The 19,282-nt window shown below is 35.3% G+C and overlaps 1 protein-coding gene across 1 annotated transcript in view; it reads left to right on the top strand.

Annotated features, from left to right (window-relative positions):
* Positions 1 to 19,282, top strand: part of LOC144296591 (uncharacterized) — a 429,705-nt gene that overhangs the window by 217,263 nt on the left and 193,160 nt on the right. Inside the window, exon 7 of the mRNA XM_077869690.1 lies at positions 7,900 to 8,006. The gene's annotated coding sequence lies outside the window, so the exon portion shown is untranslated. The remainder of the gene's footprint in view (positions 1 to 7,899; positions 8,007 to 19,282) is intronic.

The raw sequence follows: 19,282 nt of genomic DNA, 5'->3' as shown, positions 1-19,282 counted from the left end.
TGGAATGAGGGTTGATGGATGCTGATCTAGTGATAGGAGCTCCATTTTAGCTAACCACAGATTGTGTAGTTTTTGTTGTTTTCACTATTCCTCCGAATAGTATTGGATGTTTATTACTATTATAGGAGACATGTTGTATTTGCCTTTATCTCTATAATCTGAAGTATGTGAACTCTATTTATTTAGAAAAACTGTACTGTTATGAGAATTTATCTCCTAGGAAATGTATATATATGTTTTGGAAATTGGCTGTTAATAGCTGTAATTAATCATAAATATTACTGCATGTGATATAAGTGTTTCATATATCTGTACAATCTTTGAAGTTCACAGAGTTTTAAAAAGTAATTTTTTTTTACACATTTAGGAATCTTCTGACATCTTCAACTGTTCCTTGAAGTCTACTACAATATACTGTAACTAAAGTGATTTCCTACTCTTTTGGGGAGAATATCTTGCTCTGCACATGCCACATACCTGCATTTCATGCTTTCCAGTTCCAGATATAATGGGTAAAGGTCACATACTTTTAAAGTAGATATATAGGGATGCCTGTGTGGCTCAGTGGTTGAGTCATGATCCCAAGGTCCTGAGATCAAGCTCCACATCAGGCTCCCCATAAGGATCCTGCTTCTCCCTCTGCCTGTATCCCTGCCTCTCTCTCTGTGTCTCTCATGAATAAATAAATAAAGTTTTTAAAAAAATAAAGTAGGTACACAGACAACTCTCAATTATTCATAACAATAGAGAGAAGTAATAGAGAAGTTGTGGCAAGTGTAGGTTTGGGTATGTTGAATCAATTTGTTCTCTTTATTAAAGCTTATTGGGTGCACAGTTTCAAGAAGCACTTTTAAAAGTGTTCAAATAAATTAACAAATGTAGATTTAACAATTATATGAATAAATATTTAATACTTTTAGGTATGAAAAGTGTACTTGTCACTATGCAAAATGTATAGCAACACTATTCCTTTTTTTAACTTTTTAAAAAATATTTCATTTATTTATTCATGAGAAACACAGAGAGAGAGAGAGAGAGAGAGAGGCAGAGACACAGACAGAGGGAGAAGCAGGCTCCATGCAGGGAGCCGTACACGAGACTCAATCCCAGTTCTCCAGGATCAGGCCCTGGGCTGAAGGCAGCGCTAAACCGCTGAGCCACCCAGGCTGTCCAGCAACACTATTCCTAAGTAGTATCTCTGCAGTTGAGGGATAAGAAGGTTGAAGAATGATGGCAGAATGTGCTGGGATACATTTGTGCTTTAAGTCAAGTTACGTTTCATTTTTTTTCACTTTGTGGAGCTATGAACCAAGGTCTGTTTTTTTTTTCCTAGTATAAGAAGGAAAATATTTAGACATATGGGTCACAAAAGCCATTTATGCTCAAAGTATCTCCTCAACTCCATGATCAAACTATCTCTGGCATTACGAGGTCCTGGAAAAACCCAGAGTGTACTTTTCTGATTAGACCTGGGACAGTGTTCCAGCGGTCCACTGTCATACTTCCCTTAAATGAGGCACATTTTCTGTACAGTATGTTCAGTACTGTTTGGCTGCTGCTTCATTACTAACAACTGTGTCAGTTGCACATGTGAGGTGGCTGCAGGGGACCTGGACCCACGGAATCCTGTCTGAGTGGATTTTTCCACGCGATGTTTGTTTTGGCCTAGTCCACGTGATGATGTCTTGCCAGACCTGCGAACTCCTGTCCGAATTCCCTCATTCCTGGATGGGAAACATTCCTCATGCTGTTGTCAGAGAACCCTGATCTTTCACTGTAAACCTGGTGGTTTGTCTGTTGGCCAGACCAAAGTATCAAGAAGCCATAATTTTCTCTATGAAGGATGTGTCTTCAGTGGATGGTACTTATTCTAGTAAAAGCATTTAGGGTTATGATGTTGGCCAGCTTTATCCACTTAAAAATGAGAAACTCATAAATGCAGCACTGAAAAGCCCTCCATTTAAAATAATGAAGGCAATGACTGTTCCCGTTTGGCAGCCAAAGTAAAACAAGGTAGGATACAGGATGTTATCTTAGAAACTGAATTTTGTGTTTAGGTCTACAGTCTTAGAAAGTTAGCAAAGTGTTCTTTTATAAAGCAAGCATGGCACATGGGCATATGCAGCTGTGCCAAGGGTGTGGTGATTCTGGCACAGGCATCATGTCTGATGCTTTACTCAGCCCTCTTGCACCTGTGAGGATGAATTGGTTTTTATATTTTATTCCTGTGTCAAGATCTCCATTTTTTTTTCTTTTTTTCTTTTGGATGTACTATATGTATGGCAAGTGAAGTCCATAAATTAAATCAGTAGATATTTGTTTCCTTTAACTAACATGGTATGGAGCATATAATTTATTATTGTTTAAAGTAAGTACACAGATCATATTATACAACTCTATATATTTTCACAGAGTGAACACACTCATATTACAACTACCCATGTCAAGAAATAAAACAATTTTCAGTACCCCAGGAGCTCCTCTTGTACCTTTCACAGTCACTACCCACCTCACCTCTCCATAAATAATCTCCATCCAGTCTTTTGAATTTTATATAAATGGAATCATATAATATGATGTTTTGGGGGGACCGGTTTTGTTTAAAATTAAGTTTATATGATATATCCATTTAATTGTGAACAACAGTAGTTTTTCATTTTTCATCATAGGCAGTCTTCTGTTGGGAAAAATTATTGATTTATTCTACTCTGAATGGCTATTTGGGTGGTTCCCAAATATTTTACTATTAGTTATAATAGTCAAAACTATTATAACTAATGTTGCTGTGATTATGTATATATAGTTTTTAATGAACATTTGCATGCATTTCTGTTAGGTATTGAAGTAAAGTAGAATGGCTGGGTCATACGATGTATATTTTGCAGTTATAGAAAATATTAACTGGTTTTCCAAAGTGGCTGTATCACATTGTGCTCCAACAAGCTATACGTGAGAACACCAGTTTCTATTGTGCATAAATAAGTCTTACTATTATCAAGATTTCCAAATTTAGCCAGCCATACTTGTGAAGTGGTATCTTGTTGCATTTCTCTAATAACTAATGTGGTTGTGCACTTTTGGTCATTTGTATGTGCCTCATCCCCTTTTTAATGATTTTTATCAAGTTTTCTATGGGTTTATCTTTTTCTTATTGATTTATAAGTGTTCTCAGATTATTTGGAATCAAATCCTTTGTTGATTATATGTTCTTCCACTCTTTCTGCTACCATGATCATGTTTCTTGATGAAGAGATGATTAATTTGTGTGTGTATGTGCTTATGTGTGTGATCCTACTTAAGAAATCTTCCTGTATTCCAAAGTCATGAATATATTATGCTATATTATAGCATACATATTGCAGAAGCTTTCCTCTTTAATCTTTACATCTTTGTTTCTCTGGCTACTTTAAAATTTTCTTTTCATCTTTCTTTTTCAGCAGTTTTACTATTTTTGTTTGTTTTGTTTGTATTTAGCCTGCTTGGATCTCATGGAGGTTCTTAAATGTGTAGATTAATGCCTATTGTTTTTATAATATTGTTAGGAAACATCATATAAAATTTTGCCTCACTAACTCCTCTCCTTTTAGGTCTTCAATAATTTGCCTAGTATATCTTCCTATACCTTTTATTTTTCATCTTTCCTCTCTTGTTCTTAAGTTTGGATATCTTAAATTGACCTAACTTCCAGTTCTACTTCTCTTATCTCCTGTTTAATGTCTAGAAGTTTCTTAATTTTAATAATTGTCCTTTCCAGTTTAGAATTTATTTATTGGTTTCAGTTTATGGTCAATTTCTCCATTTTCCCATCTACTTTCTGAAGGTGTTAATCACAGTTACTTTTAACATCCTTGTGTGAGAACTCTGAAGTTTGCGCCATCTTGAATGTTTCTTTTTTAAAAGAATTTTTCTTGATTTCTGAACTTTCTCTCTCCTAGTATGCTTAATAATTAAAAAAATATGTGAGATATTGTATATGAAAAATCATAGAGATAAATTTGTGAAGCTCTACCTGATATTAACTTTCTTTAGAGAGGATTTAATATTAATTTACTCTGCACTTAGAGCAGGAACAGATGACTTTTACCTGACCTTGGATTGAACTGGTCAACACTGAATTTTTATGAAAGCTTTGCCCTTAATCCTAACGTTTGGGCCCCTTCCAAAGTCTCTTTGGAGGTCTAGACCTTTTATCCGGGGCTGTCTGATTTGTGGGCTCCTAAACTCCAATTTTAATCCCCCTGCTCTCATAAGACTATTCAAAACTCAATTTGGCATTTGGCCATTATCTCTGTTTTGCCTCGTAGCCTCTTTATCTTGTCCTTCTTGTAGCCTAATAAGTATCTTGAAAGGAAAAGTACTACAAGATACCTCCCCTCTCTCCAGGATCTTGGATACTCAAATTATTCTATTTTCAAACAGATGGGGTTTTTATTTTCCAACTTTCCTAGTCATTTCAGATTAATCCTGTGGAAATTTTGCTCTGCAGCAAGCCACTCCACCAACACTAGGAACAGGAAATCCTGTAGGATTTTTCTATGAGGGGAGTACACTAGGTTTATTGTTGTATTCCCAGTGCCTTCTACAGTTCCTGATACATGAATGTACTCAGAAATTTTTTCAATGAATAAAAATATACAAGAGAAGTAGAAACAAGCCCATATTAAGGTGATATTTTTGGCTTAATGAAATAGCTAAAACTTAGTCAAGGGTCTTTAATGCTTAGTTTAATTACAGTATATTTCATAGCATCTTTCTTTACAACTTGAATTCTCTTTTATCTTTTTCCCCCATTGTAAAACATTTGGAACCCATTCTACAATTTATCTCTCAGTCTTATATTGTCTTAATAGTATGTTTGATGTTATAAGCTGGCAAATATGTCTGTGATATTAGCATTAGGTAGGCTCCCTAAGACAGGCTCTGTTACACTTTTGCTACATTCTTCAGTATATCTCAAGTGGTGCTAAACACACTGATTCTTTAAAATGTAAGACAGTCAAAATTAAAGTGTTACTTTTTTTTTTTAAGATTTTTTATTTATTTATTCATGATAGTCACAGAGAGAGGAAAGAGAGGCAGAGACACAGGCGGAGGGAGAAGCAGGCTCCACGCTGGGAGCCTGGCGAGGGACTCAATCCCCAGGATTGCACCCCGGGCCAAAGGCAGGAGCCAGGGATCCCCTAAAGTGTTACTTTCTGAAGATGTTAATCACAGTTACTTTTACCGTCTTTGTGTGAGAACTCTGAAGTTTGCATCATCTTCTATACTTCAGGGATTCAACAAAAGTATACCGTAGCATGTATTTTTTAAATCAAAACTTTGGATGTGTACATTTAGTAGATTTTGTATAGATTTTAATGCATAGATTTTTTGGGGTAGGCTGCATGTGAACCACTATACTTATGAGTAAGTGTCCCAGTGCTCTATCAGTGTCATTCACAGTTGCCACCCTGGCCTGATTAAAGGAGGACAGAATCATTATTGTTAAAAGTAAGGAGATTTGTTTACTATGTACTTAATATGTGATGGATACCATGGCAACTATTTTGCATAAAAATTCTCCCATTTAATCTTCATGATAACCCAGTTCAGATACTATTGTTATCCCAATTTTTAGGTAAGGAAACTGAGGGAGAAAAAGGTTAAATCACTTTCCCAAGGTTATGGCACTAACAAGTGAAAGAGTGCTTGGATAGTGCTTGAGATTGTATGAGGCCCTAACAAAGGGTGTTCCACTATACTACTTTCCATTGAAAATTCTCCAATCCCTTGTCTTGGTAATGAAGGGGAAGCAGAGAAAGAGGTATGATTCAGTTTATTGTCTCATTGTCCTCAGCACAGCAATACTGAGAGGAGGGGAAGGAATGCTTATTTTTAAGGTTATCTTTCATTTTAGGCATACATAATTATCTGTAGGAAATACGTTTTACAATGAAGATTTGGTTCAACAATTTGTTTCTTTCAAATCCTGGTTTTTTTGTTTTTTTGTTTTTCACTGGAAAATTTAGTTATACTCAGGAAATTTATAACACAACATTAAAAGTGCCAAAGAAGTACCCTAAAAGCATCAAATGGGAGAGGGTGTCTGAGTGGCTCAGTCAGGTAAGCTTCTTACCCTTGATTTCAACTCAAGCCATGATCTCAAGGTTCTGAGATGTAGCCTGGTGTTGGGCTCTGAGCCACTGGGCTCTGTGCTCCTTGGGGAGTCTGCTGGAGATTCTTTCCCCTTGCTCCTCCCCACACCACCTCTCTCTCAAATAAATAAATATGTGTATAGAAAAAAGAATCAAATGGGATAAAAATGTTGCTTTGCAGTGACAGACTAAAACATTAGACTTCCTTTTAGTTAAGAAGAATAAAAGTCGAATGGATGTCTTTAAAGATTTTTTAAACTAAAAATAACATTAAGTGAAAGAATAATATTGGTAATATTTGAAATGTCTAGAGAAGGAAAAAATCATGGGTTTTCATTAGGAAGAATGGAGACCAGTTAGCCAGGTGGAAGTGATAGCGAAGTCTGTTTTCACAGAAATTTAAAATTGGAAAATTGAAGATTGCAATGGGTTCTGTTTTTATTAGATTGATTATAACAGTGGTGAGAAGGAGTGAGGGAGCATCTTTGTTTCAGAATTATGGAGATAAATAATGTCCTGAGGATAACTGGGAACTTAAAAACAGATACAGGTATTACACATCTAATTTGGATGTTGCAACTAGAAACATGTTTGTTTTTTTTTTTTTTTGTGGGTTGCAAACAGGGTGATATATACTTTTATACTACTGCTGGTTGTAAAACATAAGCATTTCAGGAGCATGTATTCTAAGAGACTTTTTAATTGGTCTGTTTACAGTGGGATAGCATTAGAATTCAAATTAATCAAGTGGTGGTTGATAGTAGGTTAGGATAGTGAGGAGGAACAGGAAACCATACTGAGGAGTTATATTTTTAAGTTTTCTTTATTCTGTATATGAATATTGGTGTAAATTTTGCAAATGATAATATATAAAAAGGAAGTTCTGGAATTAGCCAGTATTTAGGTTTTCTTACAGAGTTTATAATCACCTTGATCTCATTCCTTTAGTTCATCAGAAAAGGAGATAAGGACATTCCTGAGTTGTTAATGGAAGCTTAGATTATATATTAGTGATCACAAAATTTGATATGTCAGGGATGTGAATTTATATTTATTTCTATAGGCTAAGTAACCTGGCCAAGATGTGTAGACATCCAGTATTGCTTTTCTTCTTGGATATGTATGCAGCACTTTTTTCTCTTTTCTTCTACCTTCTCCTGTTAACAAGCATCAACCTTCAATGACTTTACATCCTTTATTCACATAATCAATTATTTTAGCCCAATAGATAGTGTTGGTACCTTTGTGATGACAAGAGTGATAATACATAAAACCTCAGATTCTTTACATTTGAGGTAATTTTAGAAGTGTAGTTATTAAATCTCTCAACCTAAGGTAGGTTTTACCACAACTTCATAGCTAGGCATACTATTCTCTTTGAAAACTTCCACATCATTCAATTTTCTGAGAGCTCTTGTATTTTGAACTATATTCCATTAATTAAAATAAGATCCATCTACTTATTACCATTACCTGTTATGTAACTTCTCTTTTGGAACTCTTCTAAAAATTTTAACTCTTCCAAAAATTGTAACTCTCTCTAAATTGTAACTCTTTGTCATAGGAAATCACTATAAGTTTTTAATTCAGCTCATGTGAGTCTAGGTTAATTTCATTCTTCTAAAATGATTACTTCATTTGACACAGTTATGGTAGGGTTCAATGGTGGATATAAAAATGAAAGTAATTTTTAAAGGTTGGAAAATGATTTTTCACACAAAAAAACCTCAAGGCATCTTATAGCTTATTGTTTTTCTATTCTCAGGGTCACCTCCTGGTCCACAATGGCTTCTTCCCCTGTTGGCTAGCATGTTCATATTCTAGACAGCAGGTAAGAGAGAAGGCCAAAGGAGAAAAGAGATCACAAGCCAGGTACCTTTTCAAAAAAGTTTTCAAAAGTTGCCTCAATAAACTTGTGCTTATATCTTATTGACTTGAAGAACCAGGTCACTTGGTCAAATCTACTTGTAAAGGAGTCTATTTTGGGTGCTCAAATACCCAGTTAAAAATAAGATGTTTTGTGGGAGAACAGAATAATTTTTGGAGGACAATTAGTATTCTCAAGAACATAGAATTTCTAGGATCTTTTATAGGTAAATTGAGTTTTCAGTCACCTTAGTGTCCTCCTAACAAACAGTAATCTGGGCTGCATGGAAAAGAAATGGAAGTGGAAATGAGTGGAAATGTTATATGCTTTGGTTTTCAACACAAATAGTAGGTAACTGTTTTAGAATCAACATCTTCACCATGAATTATAGGTATAGGTAGGTAAAAAGTTGCCCTCTTCCTACTCTGGTCTCCCTATTTTGTGAAGTGCAAGAAGTTCAGGATGCTTTCATGTCACTTAACAAATTTTCAAATATTTTCTGAAAAATTTTAAGTTGATTCTTCTAAGCTACATGAAGGAATGTGTCTTTTTCTTCCTACTTGGTTAATTTAAGGTGAATATGTGATCAAAATCATCATTCTGATTACCTGCTATACTATAGTCACTGTATTAAGTCCTTGACACACATTGTATCTTTTAATACCCTCAACAATCCTGGAAGGTATGTATTTTTGTATTCACGTTAGAGCTGTGCATACTGATCCTTAGAGATTTAAGAAACTTATCCTAAATCTGAAAAGTCATGTCAGGGTTGAGATTAAAATTCAACTCAAAATCCGTACTTTTAATCACTCTGCTGTATTGACTTTAATCTTCTACCCTCTCCTAAGATAAATTAACATTGGTTAAAAAGAGATAGTTTTCCATTAGAGATAAATATGTATTTTTGCTCAAAATATTACACTGCTGTCTGTATATAAACATATACACATACATATACACACAACCCCCGTATGGGTTATGGCAATATAAAACATTTTTTTCTTGAGCATCTGAATTATTGTCAAAACTGTCTTTTGGGTATGTTTATAAGGCGAGGTTTGTAAGTTTTATAGATGAAAAGTTTTAGGTCTTTAGTTATTACCCATGGATTCTGGGGCTTTGTGAAAATACACAGTACAGAAAATTTCTGCAAGTCCAGCAGAAATCAACTTTATGGGGATAGATTGGGTAGAAAAATTAATGGAGAGTATAAAGCCACTGCAGAGTCCTTGGATTACTGGTGGATTTGAAAATGAACAGGTATTTGTAAGAACAGTAGTTTGACTGCTTATTATACTTTGCTCTCTTTTCTGATTATATTACATGATGTAACCCAATGATTCAGAAATTGGATCTGTATGGGGAAATGTGGATGACCACAATTCCCTACTAGTCAGTGCTTCTACAATGAGGTATTCCAACATTCCAGGAATCATTTTGGAAATCAACCAGAACTCAAGATTTGTTAGGGAAGTTTGCTAAAACGCTTACAGATAGAGCACACAGTGCTGATCTGATGTCTGCCCCAGAGATTTCTGCACCTGACCTCCAAATAACCTTCTGCATTGAAGTCCTTTGTCTTATACAGTCATGTTGGCTGTCCTTACTTCAAAGATGCACTGTATCTCCATGATGTCAGTATTTGTTCTCAGAGACATGCCTATGTTAAATTCTACTGTCTGTATGTCTATAAGAAGTGGTCTTCATCCATGTTGTTGGTATTAGGTCTGCCTATATATATAAGGCAAAACTGATCTAGCTGGTGGGATTTACTCATGAATGATGGATAGTACTGATATGTACACTCTTTATATTCTTACAGTACTTGGTAGTTTTTAAGATTTTATTTTCATTAGATATAGCAGCTTTTGATTTAGATATAAATTAGTTTTCTTTTAGTGTGGTTGTTGGACTGTTAGGACGAAAATCATCCAACGTGCTCATTAAAAAGGTAGGATCTTAGGCACCGTTCAGAATGACTGAGAATAGGGCTCAGGATCTGTATTTTAAAGAAGTTTCCCAGGTGATATGATGCACGTTAAAGTTTGTAAACTGCTACCTTGGAGGAATAAGTACCTGTGACAAGATGTTTAACATAAGGTGCTTAGAATTGACATCCTTCCTTCTTATTTTGTAGGAATTCCTTCCTTTCTCTTTGTCTTCATTTTTTTTTGTCCCCAAATGTAAATAAAATTTTTAAAAATCCATAGGGACTTTCAAGATCTATTCTAAAGCTATCTTTTGACATTCAAAACATATTAGATCTGGGGCTGATCATATATAATGGGATGTTTAAATGATTTGAAACTTAGGACATTACCAGGTTTCTCCTTTCTGTGGGATCTAACCTTTTAGCCTTCGTTGGCACCACCATTTCCCTCCTCTCAGAAAGATATTAAAAAAGTAAATGTCATGTCTGCGGGTTACATGGTGGCTTTCACACTTGTTCAGTTACAGGGTACATGGCAAGCATAAGGTTCTAAAAATCTTTACTACATGATGCCTGGGTGATTCAGCAGTTGAGTGTCTGCCTTTGGTTCAGGGCTTGATCCTGGGTCCAGGGGTTGAGTCCCACATCAGGCTCCCTGCAAGGAGCCTACTTCTCCTTCTGACTATGTCTCTGCCTCTCTCTGTGTGCCTCTCATGAATAAATAAAATTTTTAAAAAATATTTAAAAAATAAAAATTCTTATTATTAAAAATATAAGTTCAAAATAGTTATATATGTATATGTGTATATATATAATTATATAGTAGTTTATGTGATCTCTTTGGTGAATAATTCAGTTTTTAGATTACAATATTTTGATGGTAGAATGCTGCCTTTATATTCTTGAGGTTTGAGATTCAAAGGAGAGAAACAGGAGAAAATACATTAGTTGTCAGTAAGTTTCTATGATCCATCAGCATTACCCATGAAAGAAGACAGCATTCAGGATGGTATTCATACCTTTTTGCAATGCTCAGTAACGACATTGGCATGTTGATATCTAAATTTAGCTATAACAAAAATAATTGTGGTTATGTTGCCTGAATGTGACATAATATGGTAGCTGTTTCTGTGAGACAGTTGCCATTAATACTGGCCTAGACAATCCTTTTGTCACATGTCCCAGGCTGTGATCCTCAGCTCAGAGTGAGTGTATGATCCAAGCTGATAAAATCACAATGAGTCTCAGAGTTCTTGGGGACCTATTAGAGAAGTGGCTCTCTTTTTCTGCCATAAAGATAAGAAGCTCATGGTTGTTAAGCTACCTTGTCTCCATAAGGTGAGAGCCAGTTTGGATAATGCAGCCTACCCGGAGAAGGGGAACCAAAAGATAAAGACAAAGGAACTAGTTTTGTGGGACATTTAAATTCATGCATCAAAAATCACTTGAAGGCAAATGTATGCCCAAGGTTTTCAGTTGTATGAGCTAATACATTCACTTTTTTTGTTTAAGTCAGTGTGTGTGTGTGTGTGTGTGTGTGTGTTTTCCCACTGGCAACTGAAAGAGTCCTGACTGATTTACCCTCTAACAGTGCTTATTACACTTCATTATTATTGCTTATGTTAAAATGTGACTTCCTTGCTACACTGTTACCTCCATGAGGGCAGGGCAATGTCCCTATTGTCTGTTGTGTCCCACTGCCTACCACAATTCTAGCACAGGGTAAGCATATGATAAACATTTTTTTAAATTTTTATTTATTTATGATAGTCACCAGAGAGAGAGAGAGGCAGAGACACAGGCAGAGGGAGAAGCAGGCTCCATGCAACAGGAGCCTGACGTGGGATTCGATCCCGGGTCTCCAGGATCACGCCCTGGGCCAAAGACAGGCGCTAAACTGCTGCGCCACCCAGGGATCCCGATAAACATTTTAAAATGTGAACACACAATATATTATGCTTCTTGATAAGGCTAATATTGCAACATTTTTGTGTTATAACAATTTGTTCCGCAATTTTATTTATTTATTTATTTATTTATTTATTTATTTATTTATTTATTTATGATAGTCATACAGAGAGAGAGAGAGAGGCAGAGACACAGGCAGAGGGAGAAGCAGGCTCCATGCACCGGGAGCCCCACGTGGGATTCGATCTCGGGTCTCCAGGATCGCGCCCTGTGCCAAAGGCAGGCGCCAAACCGCTGCGCCACCCAGGGATCCCCGCTATATTCTTTAAAGGAAAAAAAAACAGCCCTACATACCACATCCAATTTCTCTGTCTTCTGTACTGATGATCATGATACATCTTGCCACCCACATTGTTTTCTTCTCTACCTTACTATAAGCAAAAAATGAATCAGAGCAACTCTTTTGCCTATTGATTTTTAACTAGTTACTTCCTGATTAAAAAAAAAAAAAGATTTTATTTATTTGTCAGAAAGAGAGAGAGAGCAGGAGGAGTGCTGCTGAGCAGGAAGCCCTATGTGGAACTCAATCCCAGAACCCTGGGAGCATGACCTGAGCCAAAGGCAGACGCTTAGCCAACTGAACCATCCCCAGGCATCTTGATTTTTTAAGGAGTTACTCCCTGCTTTTGTAGCCATTCCTTTGTCTGTGTTCAAATGACATTTTATTTATATTTCTTTCTTTTTTTTAAGATTTTATTTATTTATTCATGAGAGACACACACACACACACACACAGAGAGAGAGAGAGAGAGAGAGAGAGAGGCAGAGACACAGGCAGAGGGAGAAGCAGGCTCCATGCAGGGAGTCTGACGTGGGACTTCATCCTGGGTCTCTAGGATTACACCCTGGGCCAAAGGCGGCACTAAACCGCTGAGCCACCCAGGCTGCCCTTTATTTGTATTTCAATTGCAGCACATTTCATGGTGTATTATAATTAATAATTCACGCTTTGCTTCTCTTTGTTCCTAAAATTATGTATTCTTTGAAAATAGCAACTGAATTTTTCTTTACCTTTATATTGCATTTTACATTTGTGTTTTTAAAATGCACTTTTCTTTAGTTTCTGTTTCTACTCTCTTTAGTGTTTTATGCCATTAAATACTGAACTGAATAGCCCTGGAATTTTTGTATTCCCATTTGAAGGTTGTCATCTATGTGGTTAACTCATCAATTAGCATATTGCACATTTACTTCAAAAGGAAGTCTAGGAATGGCCAAATTACTGTGGATGGAGGCTTGAAAAAAATAGATTTTAACAGTTACCATTCACAAGCCCCAGTTTTGCAATTACTTGGAAATTATAGCCCATATGAAAATGGAAACACAAAATCCAAGAACTAAACTAAAAGCAGAGACCTTTGAGAATGTTCAAAGTAAGGAAAGAATCCTTGTGTTAAAGATATTTTGGACTACCTAGGCTTTCAAAAATACTTCATAATAGTGATGTTCTAGTGGTAGTGACTATTTCATTGCCTATTGAATGGTTATTCTCCAGCCTTTCTTTCTTGACACATTTGCTTAGGGAATGCACAGGTAATGCATTCCAAAGGTATGTGCTTAGGAAGGTAGTTTCCTTTTCCGCAGTGGAGAGGACATGTTTTGAACAAGTTATGGGAATGTCATTCTTTCCTGTCAATGACTGTTCTAATGATGAGCATGTAATCCATCTCAGACTAATGAGATGTAAGGGGAATTCTACCTGAGGATTTTACGAGAAGTTTTCTAATAGAAATAGAGAGAGAGAGGAGAGAAAGAAGAGAGAGAACTCACCAACCTTTTGCAATATGTCATAGATTCCAAGATGAATATTAAATATTAAGGAAAAAGAGAAATAGGGAAATAGTAAAATAGAGGCTATCAAAAAGAAATTTTTATAAATTGGGAACTCTTCAATGGTAGCAATTGGCTATAGCTCTAAGATAGCTAGTCCTAGGAAATAATAGACTATTGCTCTACATGTTATTGGAAAGTCCTCACCCTGAAATGTAAACAGTCTAAGAGAATTTATGAGCTTCAGCATAATATTATTGAAAGAAGAAAGATGTAGTAATATTAAATATAAACAGATAGGATATGATTTTTTTAAATTCCAGATAAAGGGGATAGAAAATATGTTATTATATGTTCAGTATAACACAAGGAGAAAATAACCTGAGCCACTGAAATGAACATCCTGGTTGGTTTAGCACTTACATTCCCTAGAGAGAGACAGGTAGAAGCAAAGGATTACTATAGCTTGATAAAATATATATTCATTTCAGTTTGCCCTGACTTGATTATCATTAAGCAGAAATCTGATTATTTATTAGATTTCCCAAGTACCTTCATTCTAGAATGGTGAAATTTTTATTATCTGACTGATACAGGTGGTAGTCCATGGATATTGAATGATTGTAAAACAGTAGGCCTTCTGGTTGATATACCTACTTCCTATTGATTAGGTTAACACAAATCCTGTTCCTTAGAGTCTATGTTAGAGCTATAAATTGATGCTCTGGTATATTTCATTGCTTCATTCAGTCATTATTTACTGATCTCAGAGCTTCAGGACAAGCAGTGGGGAAGTACCCAAGTGCTTGGCTGCTAGCTTTCAGAAGGATTTGAAGCAACTCTAGTTGCCTTTAAGAACAATTTCAATTCTAAGCCTAAAATTGAGAGGGAGATACAGAGACTTCCAATATATTTGCTCCCATGCATAGCCTTTACCATTATTATCACCCACTAGAATGGTACATTTTTTACCAAGGATGAAACCACACTGATACTTTGTAATAACCCAAAGTCCATAGTTGACACTATGGTTCATTCTTAGTGTTATACATTATTTGGGCTTGGACAAATGTATAATGACATGTATCAATCATAAATATTATACAGAGTATTGTCACTGCCCTAAACATCCTCTGTGCTCCAATTCATCTTTCCCCTCCCACCCTTGGCAACCACTGTTCTATTTTTCCATAGTTTTGCTTTTTCCAGAATGTCATATTCTTGGAATCATACAACGTGTGGCCATTTCACATTGGCTTCCTTCACTTGTAATATGTATTGAAGGTTCCCCCATGTGTTTCCATAGCTTGATAGCTTATTTCTTTTTAGAGCTTAATTATACTCTGTTGTCTAGTACTATAGTACTATTGTCTAAGTATTATAGTTTAGCCATTCACCTACTGAAGGATATCTTGGTCGCTTCCAAGATAAAGCTGCTATAAACATCCTTGTGCACATTGTGGTGACAAGTTTTCAACTCCTCTGAGTAAATACCAAGCACTGTGATTGCTGGATCACATAATTAGTTTGTATGTATGTTTAAAGTTTGGTAAGTTTAGTTTTGTAAGAAACTGTCAAACTGTCCTCTGAAGTGGCTGTACCACATTTTATTCCTACCAGCTATGAATAAGAGTTCCTCCTGTTCCACATTTGGTATTGTCAATGTTTTGGCTTTTGGCCATTGTAATAGGGGTGTAGTCATGAATGAATATTGTGTCCATTTTCATTTTCCTGACAACATGTGATGTGGAATTCTTCTCATATGCTTGTTTCTTTCTGCATGTCTTCTTTTGGTGAGATATCTGTGAAGGTATTTGGCCAATTTTTAAATCAAATTGTTTCTTTATGGTGAATTTTCAGTTATTTATGTACGTTGGATAATAGTCTCTTATCAGATATATTTTTTGAAAATATATTTTCCTGTAGTCTGTGACTTGTCTTCCTTCTCATTATCTTGACATTATCTTTCACAGAGCAGTTTCTAATTTTAATGAAATATAGCTAATAATTTTTTTCATTGATTATGCCTTTTGTGTTATATGTAAAAGGCATCACCATGCTCAAGGTCATCTCGGTTTTCTCCTCTATGTTATCTTCTAGGAGTTTTATAATTTTGTCTGTGATCTATTTTGAATGAATTTTGTAAAGGGTATAAGGTCTGTGTCTAAATTCATTTGTTTGCATGTGGATGTCCAGTTGTTACACCACCATTTGTGGAAGAAAGTATCTTTCCTCCATTGTATTGGCTTTGCTCTTTTGTCAAATATCAGTTGACTGTATTTAAGTGAGTCTATTTCTGGGTACTCCATTCCTCTTCACTGATCTATTTTTCTATTCTTTTACCAATACCATACTGCCTTTAAAAAAAAAAAAGATTTTGTTTATTCATTTGAGAGAGAGCACATAAGCAGAGGGAGAGGCAGAGGAAGAGGGAGAAGCAGACTTCCTCCTAAACAGGGAGCCCAATGCAAGGCTCAATCCCAGGACTCTGGGATCATGACCTGAGCCAAAGGCAGCCCCTTAACTGACTGAACCACTCATGAGCCCCAACCATACTGTTTTGATTACTGTAGCTTTATAGTAAGTCTTGAAGTTAGTGAGAGAGTGTTACTTTTCCAACTTTGTTCTCCTTTAATATTATTGGCTATTCTGGGTCTTTTGCCTCTTCATATTAAGTGTTAGTTCGGTTTGTTGATATCACAACAAGGCTTGCTGGGAATTTGCTGGGATTGCCCTGAATCTAGGGAAGGGTTAGGAAGAACTGACATCTTGATAATATTAAGTCATCTTCTCCAGGAACATGGAATATTTTTCCATTTATTTAGTTATTTGATTTCATCAATCAGAACTTTGTAATTTTTCTCATATAGATCTTCATATTTTGTAAGATTTATATCTAAATCATTTTTGAGGTGCTAATGTAAATGATATTGTGTTTTTATTTATTTTTTATTTTTTTAAAGATTTATTTTTATTTATTTATGATAGTCACAGAGAGAGAGAGAGGCAGAGACACAGGCAGAGGGAGAAGCAGGCTCCAAGCCGGGAGCCCGATGTGGGACTAGATCCCGGGACTCCAGGATCGCGCCCTGGGCCAAAGGCAGGCGCCAAACCGCTGCGCCACCCAGGGATCCCCGATATTGTGTTTTTAATTTCAAATTCCACTTGCCCATTCATGGTGCACAGAAAAGTGATGGACTTCAGTTTATTAATCTTGCATTCTGCATCTTTGCTTAAAATCACTTATTAGTTCCAAGAAATTTTTGTTGATTCTTTCAGATTTTTTTATAAAGATGATCATGTCATCTGTGAACAAAGACAGTTTTATTTCTTTCTTCCAAATCTGTATGCCTTATACCTCCTTTTCTGGCCTTATTGCATGAGTTAGAACTTCCAGTACAATGTTGAAAAGGAATGATGAAAATTAAGGAAGCTACGAAGTTGAGGAAGTTTCCCTCTATTCCTAGTTCACTGAGATTTTTTTTTTTATCATGATTGTATGTTAGATTTTTTAAAATACTTTTTCTGCATCTAAGGATATGGGCATGTGATTTTTCTTTGTTAATCTGTTGCTATGATGAATCAAATGAATTGAGTTTCAAATATTTAACCACCTTGCATAACTGGGATAATTTCCAATTTGTATGGTGTATAATTCTTTTCAAACATTGACTTGTTAATGTTTTGTTGAGGATTTTTGCATCTATGTTCACAAGAGAGATTGACTTACAGTTTTCTTTTCTTGAGTGTCTTTGTCTGGTTTTGGTATTAGTGTGATGTTGACCACATAGAATGAGTTAGAAGCAATCCCTCCATTTTTGTTCTCTAAGAGAGATTGTAGATAATTGATACAATTTTATATTCTTAAATAATTACTTAAATTCACCAGTGAACCCACCTGCTTTTGTGCTTTCTGTTTTGAAATGTGACTAATTATTGACTCAAGTTATCTCATAAATATTGGCCTATGGTATTATTTCTTCTTGCATTAGTTTTGGCAACATGTGTTTTTCCAGAAATTTGTCCAGTTCATCCAGGTTATAAAATTTGCAGCTACTTTTCCTCTTCTTCTTCTTTGTTTTTTAAAGATTTTATTTGTTTAATTCATGAGACATAGAGAGGCAGAGATATAGGCAGAGGGAGAAGCAGGCTCCCCACAAGGAGCCCCATGTGGGATTTGATCCTGGAACTCTGAGATCACACCTTGAGCCTAACGCTCAACTGCTGTGCCACCCCTCAGGCATCCCTATTTGAATTCTTTTATTATCCTTTTAATGTGCATGGGATCCCTGGTGGTGTCTCCTCTTTGATTTCTGATATTAATAATTTTTCTCTTTTTTTTTCTTAGTTACCGGCTAGTAGCTTACCAATTTTACTGATCTCAAAAAATCTGATCTAGGTTTTATAGATTTTCTCTATTGATTTCTGTTTTTCTAACTTATTAATTTCTGCTTTAATTCTCACTCTTTCTTTTCTTCTGCTTACTTTGGATTTAATTTGCTCATCTTTTTCCTAAGGTAGAAACTTAGATTATTGATTTTAGAAATGTCTTTATATTTAAAATATGCATTCAATGCTATAATTTCCTACTGAGTATTAGTTTCACTGCATTCTACAAATTTTGATAAGCTGTGTTTTCATTTTCATTTAGTTCAAAACATTTTAATTTCTCTTATGACTTCTTCCTTGACCCTTCCTGTGTTATTTCAAATCGTTATTTAATCTACATGTATTTTGGGACTTTTCACTCGTCTTTCAGTTATTGACTTGTAACTTTATCCTATTGTGGTCTGTGAGCACACGGTGTCTGATTTAAATTCTTTTATATTTGTTAAAATGTTGTTTATGGCCCAAAAGATGGTCCATTTTGGTGAATGTTCTATGTCAGCTTGACAAGAATGTATTGTCTGCTTGTTTGATGAATCTATATATGTCAGTTACATCCAGTTGATTGATAGTGTTGTTGATTTCAACTCTGTCCGTACTCATTCTCTGCCTGATCGATCTGTTCATTTCTTTTCTTTTTTCTTAATTTAAATTCAATTAGCCAACATATAGTACAACATTAGTTTCAGATGTAGTTTTCAATAATTCAGATAGAGGGGTGTTGAAATGTCCAACTATGATAGTGGATTTATCTCTTTGTATCAGTTTTTTGCCTGATCCATTGTTACTGTTACTTTTTTTATCTTTAACTTACTGTTATAAAGAAGAGGACTGGATGTTAACATTTTTCCTCTTGCTTCCATCTTCTCAATATGTTTATATTGTGGCTTTGAAGTAAACCAATATTAAGTATTAAGAATAGTACAACTCTAAATATGCATATGTGTATATCACAATCACTTTTTTTCTGTATATCATTTTATTTTTCCTGCACTTCATAATTACCTCAGTTTTTAGTTTGCTTAGTTTTCTATATTACTCTCTAAATTTCAAACTCCTCTCAATAGAACCAAAGACAGCAGGATATTTATTCATTGTCTTTAAATAATCTTTTAATAAACAACTGTTTAAAAATTTTAATGCAATCAAATTTGTAGTTTTCTTCCTCCAAAAGCACTTTCGTGTTTTAAAAAGACATCCTACCATACCCACCCCTCAATATCC

The sequence above is a fragment of the Canis aureus genome, chromosome 24, assembly GCF_053574225.1.
Source record: "Canis aureus isolate CA01 chromosome 24, VMU_Caureus_v.1.0, whole genome shotgun sequence".
Classification (NCBI taxonomy): domain Eukaryota; kingdom Metazoa; phylum Chordata; class Mammalia; order Carnivora; family Canidae; genus Canis; species Canis aureus.
This window is presented reverse-complemented; position numbering and strand designations above follow the sequence as displayed.